Consider the following 8,614-nt stretch of genomic DNA (forward strand, 5'->3'; position numbering starts at 1 on the left):
CTAGCCCCTGGGGGCTTGAACTGGGGCTGGTTGACTCAGGATCTGTCCAGTCAAGAGTGACATTTGGAAGGGCCTTTACCTCCTGTCCCATTACTGGAAACTCACTCCCAGGGGCTTGTGCACTTAAACTCTTCAGGAAGATCCACACTTCCTTTCTTTGGCTGGCAAGTCCCACTTGGGCTTTCAGCTCACATATCTTCTCTGTCAATTCTTCCTTGACCCTCCGCGGTATTCTCCTCCCTCAATCTGCTTCCACTGCCTACATCATTTCACCTTTCAAGTGGGATGTGACCAATTTGTTAAATATATCTTCCCAGTTGACAATAGTCCCACAAGGTCAAAGGCTGATCAAATCTCACTTACCTTTGCGGACTCACTGTCTAGTACATTGCTTGCCTTCCTGCAAAGACACTTTAAATGTTTGTTGAGTGAGTGAATGAAAGAATGAGAAAAAGAGGAAGGAATTGTGTGCACAGGTACAGACAGAAGCAGAGATCACAGGAAAAGCAAACCGACAAGGATCCTGCTAGAAAGCTCTAGTCTTTGCTTCCTGTATATATAGAGAGAAGCTAATCTCTGGGCTGTTGTGTCTTCTCTCACCCGCCACCCTCAGGTAGGTCCAGTCCAGATGGCCTAACACCATTACTTACCCCAAACTACTGTGACATTCACATGGTGATCTGAACCTCAATCCTAATGCCCATTCTCACTTCTTAAAGAAGATTTTATTTATTTATTTATTTATTTATTTATTTAGGGGGAGGGGCAGAGGAAGAGGGGGAAGCAGGTTCCCCGCTGAACAGGGAGCCCCTGATGTGGCCTGATCCACCCGCCCTCTCACTTTTTTACCCTGGCTTTAGGTTCTGGGTTTGGCTTTGTTAAGATGTGCCATGTTTCTCTCTTCCACCCTTCCCCATCTCCACATTTCTCTGCTCTGGATTCAGGAGGGTCTTATTCCACATCAAGTGGTGCTGCCCACCTTTTCGGAGGTCTGGAGCACACAGAAGGTGACGCCCTGGCCCAAGGCTGGGAGCAGTGATGGTGGTGACCCAATGTACCTCTGAAGTGGGATGACTTCAAGCTTGGAAGCAGGGCAGTGACAGAGTTTCCCAAACTGACCCACATCATTTCAGAGTCCAAGTTACCAGCTTCAATTTCTGCCCTCTCCAGGGGCTTCTGAGAAGCCAGACAAAGGCCTGGGGAGGGACTCTCCTGCAAGTCCCTGGGAGGAAATGGAACCAGAATCAGGCCTGTCCTAATGCACTAGCCCTTCCTCAGGCAGGTCTGGTGGGTGTCAGCGGAACTGGGGAGGGGCAGGGGATGAGGTGTCATTTCCAGGGCTGTCCCTGGATGCTCACTCATGAGAAGCAGGCTCAGGAAGCCTTGGCTGACCCTCCATACAGACATAGGCAGACAGAAACACAGACAGCTCACAGTGACAGTATTGGTTCTGGGAATTTTGGAAGTCAAAACCCCTACATTTTTCACAAGAAAAAGGAACAGATTTTGGCATCTTTGCTCCAGAAACAGGAACTGACCAAGACAGTGAGTGACCTCTGACAATCACTTCCTCATCTCAGTGCTCAGAAGGGGGTGGGTTCCCTAAGCCCTTCTATTTTCTCCCCAGGCTTCTGTGGGCCGGAGCCCTAGGGTTTTATGGAACAGTAGGGGGGGGAAGGGAAGTAAAAGGGAAATAGGCATGGCACAGGAAAGAACAGGACATATTTTTAAAGTGGTGTGTCCTTGAGATTCGAGGAGGCCAGGAGGCCGATGGAGATGGGATCCGGGCCAGAAGGCATCTAACAGGTGCACAGTATTGCTTTCATCTCCTCATGGAAAGAGCATCCATGTTGTGTGTCCCTTAAGAGCTCGCGATTCCTTGGACCTGTATCTCATAGCACCGAAGTACAGTAAACACCCTTACCTGTATCACCTCCTCTGCATTGATTGAAGACATACTACACATCAAACATGTTGTTAGGTACTGAGTGAATAAAGGGAATAAAGGACAGCTTTTTCCATTGCAGAATTTGGACCTGAATAGAGGAATTGGCATTCAAATAAGAGAGCATTAGGAGAAGGAAGCTGACAATAACTATTGCCAAGAGAGGAAGGAGAGGCCATATCAGGTTGGGGTGGAGTAAAAAAGCCTTAGGAAGCTGGTTTTTGAGTGGGCCTTGAAAGGCACATGGGCATTTGTCATGTAGAAGTGGGGAAAGAGGGCCTTCCAGGGTAGGAAGGAAGTGCATCAGCAAAGGTGAAGGGGAGGTCAAGGGCAAGCATGTTCAAGGCACTAAGGCATAGGGCAAAAGTGGGTACAAAGGAGTAATAAAAGAAATTGCTGAAAAAAAAAATAAATGGCTGGAGTAGGAGGTGGGATCCATTTTGTGGAGGGTCCTGAACATCAGATTTAGGTCTGTGAGATTTCTGAGGGCCACGAGGAGGTCTTGATGGCAATGACATGACAAATCAACAAATCGTGCTGCTGGCAGCTCAGAAAGAAGTGAGGCAGAGGGGAGGACGGAGAGGGAAGGGGAAGCAGCCAGACCCATGTGTGATAACTCAACAAGACCATTAAAGAGTTTTATGTTTCCAGTCCCTCCTATGAGCAACTGACCCGAAATGGGTTCCATTGAGTAGATGTTTGTTGGTCAAAGGTTTTTGGTATAAAGCTCTGAGCATCGGTTCTCCTATGGGAGCAAAGTGGGTATTGAAGGTAGTTTCTGTGTTTCTGTGTGAAAAGGCCAGAGTGGTAATTGCTGTGGGCAATTGGAGGCCTTCTTCCTCCTGGACAGGCCAGTGAGGACTGCCTGTCCTAGCATGGGGAGTATGAGTAAGGGAGGTCACAGGTTGGGTCTCTGAAAAGAGCAAGACCTTAGGGTAGCCCAGATCTGGGGGAGAGACAGTCTTCTGAAGCAGCTGGGGTGGAGAGGGGTCTGGGAGGAGGTGTTAGGGGCCAGAGGAGCACTGGGAAGAGGTCTCTGAATAGAACCCACTGGACCCTCTGCTGTTCTGTGGCTCTGTTCCTTTTTTAAAAAAGATTTTATTTATTTATTCATGAGAGACAAAGAAAGAGAGGCAGAGGCATAAGCAGAGGGAGAAGCAGACTCCCTGTAGGGAGCCTGATACAGGACTGATCCCAGGACCCCAGGATCATAAGCTGAGCCAAAGGCAGAGGCTCAACCACAGAGCCATCCAGGTGCCCCCGTGGCTTTCTCCCTAACAAAGCACTTCTCACAATAGATGGGAAGGAACTTTCTCAGTAATAGACAGAGAAAGTTGTATTGGTTGTTGGATTTTTAAAGTAAGCTCTATGTTCAACATGGGGCTTAAACTCACAAGCCTGAGATCAGGAATTGCATACTCCACTGACTGAGCCAGCCAGGTGCCCTGGGGGTTGTGTTTTTTAAATAAATTTTATTTATCTTCCTAGATGGTGAATGCCTACAGAGCAGAGGTGGTATTTCCCACACGTCCTTGTGCTCACTAGGCACTAAGTAAAAGCAGAAGGAAAGAATCAGGGTCAGACATCAGGGTCAGACACCACATTATGAGGGAAATCTTAGAGGAGACAGCAGTGACTAAGTTTGCTGTTTTAGCTTGAGTCCCCTTCTGGGCTCCTCTGTGACTTCTGTGGTTGTGGCTGACATCCCCACCACTCTGTACTTCTCTGCATTCCCCCGCTCCTCCTGCCCACTCCCGCCATCTCTCATTTTCTCCCGTGGAGCATGTTAGCATTTCATCAATTCATTTCATACATATTTATTATTTCAATTTGGCAGGTTCCCTACTAGATAGGGGAACACAATGGTGAATATTGCTAATGATGGAAACAGATAAAGACCCTAGAAGGTCCTGGGGATCTCTCCATGGCCTCATGGGGTCTGAGATGCTACTTGGCTGAAAGAGGCAGCATGGTCCTGGCTAGTTATGATTTTGTGGCGCCATCTGCTGGCCATCTGTAGTCACGTAGACAGGGTTAAGTGTAAATGTCGACCCAAAGAAATGGACTATTAAAACATAGAAGACAATGCAGCTGTGTACGTACCTAAAACATATACGTGTTCATAAACAAATATATATGGAAACATAGACATGTAATCCCAGGTAGAAATTCAGCACAGTATTTTACTCTTGGTAGGACTCCAATCAATATAGTTGACCCTTGAACATCTCGGTGGGGGGTCGGGGGAGGGTAGGGGTAACTAGGGGCTCCTACTCCCATGAATTTGAAAATCTGCATATTACTTTTGACCCCCCCCCAAATCTTTTTAAAAAAGATTTTATTTACTTATTCACGAGAGACACACAGAGAGAGGTGGAGACATAGGCAGATGGAGAAGCAGGCTCTCTGCAAGGAGCCCGATGCGGGACTTGATCCCGGGAGCCCAGGATCACACCCTGAGCCAAAGGCAAATGTTGAACCACTGAGCCACCCAGGCGTCCCAAACCCCCCCAGATCTTTTTTTTTTAGACCCCCCCCCCCAATCTTAACATACTAATAGCCCTCTGTGGACTGGAAGCTTTACCATTAACATAAATGGTCAAATTTATGAGCACAAATTTATGAGCACAAATTTTTTATGTTATATGTATATATATATTGTTTCTTACAGTAAAGTAAGCTTGAGGAAAGAAAATCAAAAGAGAGAAAAGAAAATACATTTACCGTACTGTACTGTATTTATAGAAAAAAATCCACCTGTAAGTGGACCTGTGTGGTTCAAATCTGTGTTGTTCAAGGATCACTGGTACTTGCTAGTCTACAAAATAAAATCCAAATTCTTCAGATCAGCTTTGTTTCAGGCTTTTTATTCACTACCCTTTCTAGCCAATTGGCTAAGAATGCTTCATTGTCACTTGCCTCTTGCCTACATGCCCCCCCCCCCCCCCCCCCGCTTTATTCTTTAAGGAGGAGTTCAAATGCCTCCTCCCCTCCCCCCCTTATCTCTCTAGCTAAGGTAATGAATTTCTCTTCTGAACTTTCATAATTTTATGATACTTATCATTTAACTGACTTGCATTTTAGTATAGGGACATGTGTTTTCTCCTTTCCTAGTCTGTAAGCTCCTCAAGGGCGCTTGACTTGTGCTTGACTCATATTTATGTTTCCCCATAGTGACTCGCACATTCCTTTGCACAAAACTGAGGCTCAGTAAGTATTTGCTGAATGAATGAATAAATGACACAGTCACAGGCACAAAGGTAACACACAGAAATGCACATCTATTTACATAAATATTTTTATCCTTGCAAAAATGATGCACATTTATGTGAAAGCACAGAAACACATGTACCTTTGCCTATAGCTTGAGTAGACATGCTATTTACATTAAACTCTTTGTTATTTCTGCTGTCTTTATTCTTTTTTTTTTTAATTTTTATTTATTTATGGTAGTCACACACAGAGAGAGAGAGAGGCAGAGACACAGGCAGAGGGAGAAGCAGGCTCCATGCACCAGGAGCCCGACGTGGGATTCGATCCTGGGTCTCCAGGATTGTGCCCTGGGCCAAAGGCAAGCGCCAAACCACTGCACCACCCAGGGATCCCTGCTGTCTTTATTTTCTAATCCAGATCTTCATCCTACCCACTGACAGCAATGGTCTCTTAACTCCTTTCCACTTTTCCATCGTCCCCAAGCTGTACTTTCCTCAAATACCTCTTTAGTAATATTATTCTTTAGCTCAAGAACTAAAGCGAGCAGTTCTTGTTGGCTTTCATGATAAAATCTGGAAAAAACAAAATCCTTACTTTTCAACTCCCCCTTCAGGTAAGGGAGTCACAGTTATAACCAGTGAGAAATGAGTGGAAGCAGGTTCTGGGAAAGTTTGTTCAAAGAGACAGTTGTGGTTGGTGCCACTTGTTCTCCCTCCTTACTGCTTTGAATGTGTTTACAAAGGAGCTGCAGCAGCCACTTTGCAACCATGAGGAAAAAAAAAACCAACCTGTTGCTCCTGACCATACTGAGTGGCTGAACAAATGCTATTACTTGTGTGTATATATATATATATTATACATACTTGTGTATGTATACACCAAAACAACCCAAAAAACCTCTGTTTGCTTAAGCAACTGCAAGTTATGTTTTTGTTATGCTCATCTGGATGCAATCCTAATTCATGATTTTTAAATACTCCCTTTCCTCCAATACAAGTCAGATTTCTTTAACCTGGTATTTTTTATTTTTAAAAAATTTTAAAAATGTTAAAAGTTTATTTATTTATTTTTAGTAATCCCTACATCCAATGTGGGGCTCAAACTCCTGACCTCGAGATCAAGAGTCACATGCTCTTCCAAGTGAGCCAGCCAGGTGCCACAACCTGGTATTTTTTTAGACTGAGCCTAAAGGATGAGATAAAGGAGACACAGGAAGAGCAAGGGGAAGAACCTTCCAGACAGAAGGAACAGCACTACAAAGGTCCTGAGGCACAGAATTCATGTTCTGGCCCCTATTCTGTTCATCTGGCCTGGATTCCCAGTATTTCCAATATTTTTTCATGGCCACACCCTAGCCCAAACCCCTATCCTCTTGCCTGGTCAATTTCAGTAACTTCTCAATTTATCTCCTTGCTCCCAATACTGATTTCCTTTAATCCACTCTTCTCACAGGAGCCAGAGATTTATTTATTATTTATTTATTTATTTGCCAGAGATCTTTCTAAAAATAATTCAAATCAAATGCCTTTTTTTTTTTTTAAAGATTTTATTTACTTATTCATAGAGACACAGAGAGAGAATGAGAGGCAGAGACACAGGCAGAGGGAGAAGCAGGCTCCACGCAGAGAGCCTGACATGGGATTTGATCCATTGTCTCCAGGATCACACCCTGGGCTGCAGGCGGCCCTAAACCGCTGCGCCACTGGGGCTGCCCCTCAAATGCCTTTTCTATGCTTAAATCCCTTCAGTGTTTTTGTTTTTGTTTTTGTTTTCCTGCTCTGCCACACAAGCCCAAACTCCTGAATAAAACCCAGAGTTCTACAAGGATCTGCAGGGGCCAGATCAGTAGTTCTCAACCCCATCCTCACATTAGAATGACCTAGGAGTATTTTTAAAATGATCAATGGCTGAGCTTCAGTTTTACACATTCTGATTTAATTCATATAGGATGCGGTCTGGGGCATGGACATTTTTACAAATTCCTAAAGTAGATGTAGAAGTAGAGTCAGAGTTTAGAACCTCCGATTTAGACCTTGACTATTTTTCCATCCTTACCAGCACCACCATGAATGCATACGGCTCATTATGCTTTAACTGTGTTGGTTTTTTTCAATTCTTCAAATGTGCCAAACTCTTTTTTTTTCTGCTTCAGGACCTTTGTAAATACCGTTCCTTCTACCTGGAAAGCTCTTTCTCTTACTCATCCTGTCTGCTTGTTTTTTTTTTTCATCCTTCAGGCTCAATTTAAATATCTCCTGTTCAGAGAGGCATCCCTTAACCATTTCATTTAAAATGGTCCCCCTGGGAAACCCCGGTGGTCCAGCGGTTTAGCGCCACCTTCAGTCCAGGGCGTGATCCTGGAGACTGGGGATTGAGTTCCATGTCAGGCTTCCTGCATGGAGCCTCCTCCTCCCTCTGCCTGTGTCTCTGCCTCTCTCTCTCTCTCTCTCTCTGTCTCTCATGAATAAATAAATAAAAATCTTTAAAAAAAAAAAAATAAAATGGTCCCCCTGTCATTCTCTTGTTGTAACTTCCTGATTTCTTTTTTTACTATGTGTTGCCATTTAAAAGTTTTAAATGTCTTTTAAAATGTTTGTTGCTCCAGACTATAGTTTGCAGAAAGGCAGATTATGGCTTTTTTTGGTGTGTGGTTCACTTCTTGTGATCAGAGCCTACCATAGGGCCTAGTGTATAACAGGTATGTTAAGAACTGTGAAGGAGGCTGAAATTCTACTTACAAGTTAGCAGGTTAGCTTGCTGGTCTTTTATGGATGCTGGAAGAAGACACAAGACTCCTAGGTCAAAGACAAAAGACTTTATTACTCACAGCAATAGCAGTGGCCAGAGCATCTGCATTTGCACTGGTTCCATGAGTCCCAGTTCCCACAGGGTGATGTGAAGAGGTCCTTGTGACACATGCACAGGTAGTAGGTTACATTACAGAAGAAGAACACTGAGCCTAAGGAAGCAGAATCATTTATAGGGGGCAGTAAACTTACTTGACCTTTGCCTTGCAGGGAGACATTATTTTATAACACTGGACAGTATACAAACCTGCCCTTTGCTCCACAGGGAGATAGTGTCTTTAATTTTCAAGACTGTTCATTGTACCAAGTTTGAAAGGATAGTCAGGAATAAAGAAGTTGGTGCCTTGGCCTGCAAAATGGGCAGAAACAGGGAACTCTTTGGTCGCTGAGGCTTTCTGCCTAGCACTCTTTACAGACCTGGCACAGGGATGGGGCAACCCAAACAGAGCCTGCAGGGCTCATTTAATTGAAATGCCTGAGATTAGAGGTCCAGGAGGCTGGGATGCCTGGGTGGCTCAGCAGTTGAGCATCAGGCTCCCTTCAAGGAGCCTGCTTCTCCTTCTGCCTATGTCTCTGCCTCCTTCTCTGTATCTCTCGTGAATAAGTAAATAAAATCTTTTAAAAGATGCATCTTAAAAAAAAAAAAAAA

The sequence above is a fragment of the Canis aureus genome, chromosome 12 (assembly GCF_053574225.1).
Source record: "Canis aureus isolate CA01 chromosome 12, VMU_Caureus_v.1.0, whole genome shotgun sequence".
Lineage (NCBI taxonomy): Eukaryota > Metazoa > Chordata > Mammalia > Carnivora > Canidae > Canis > Canis aureus.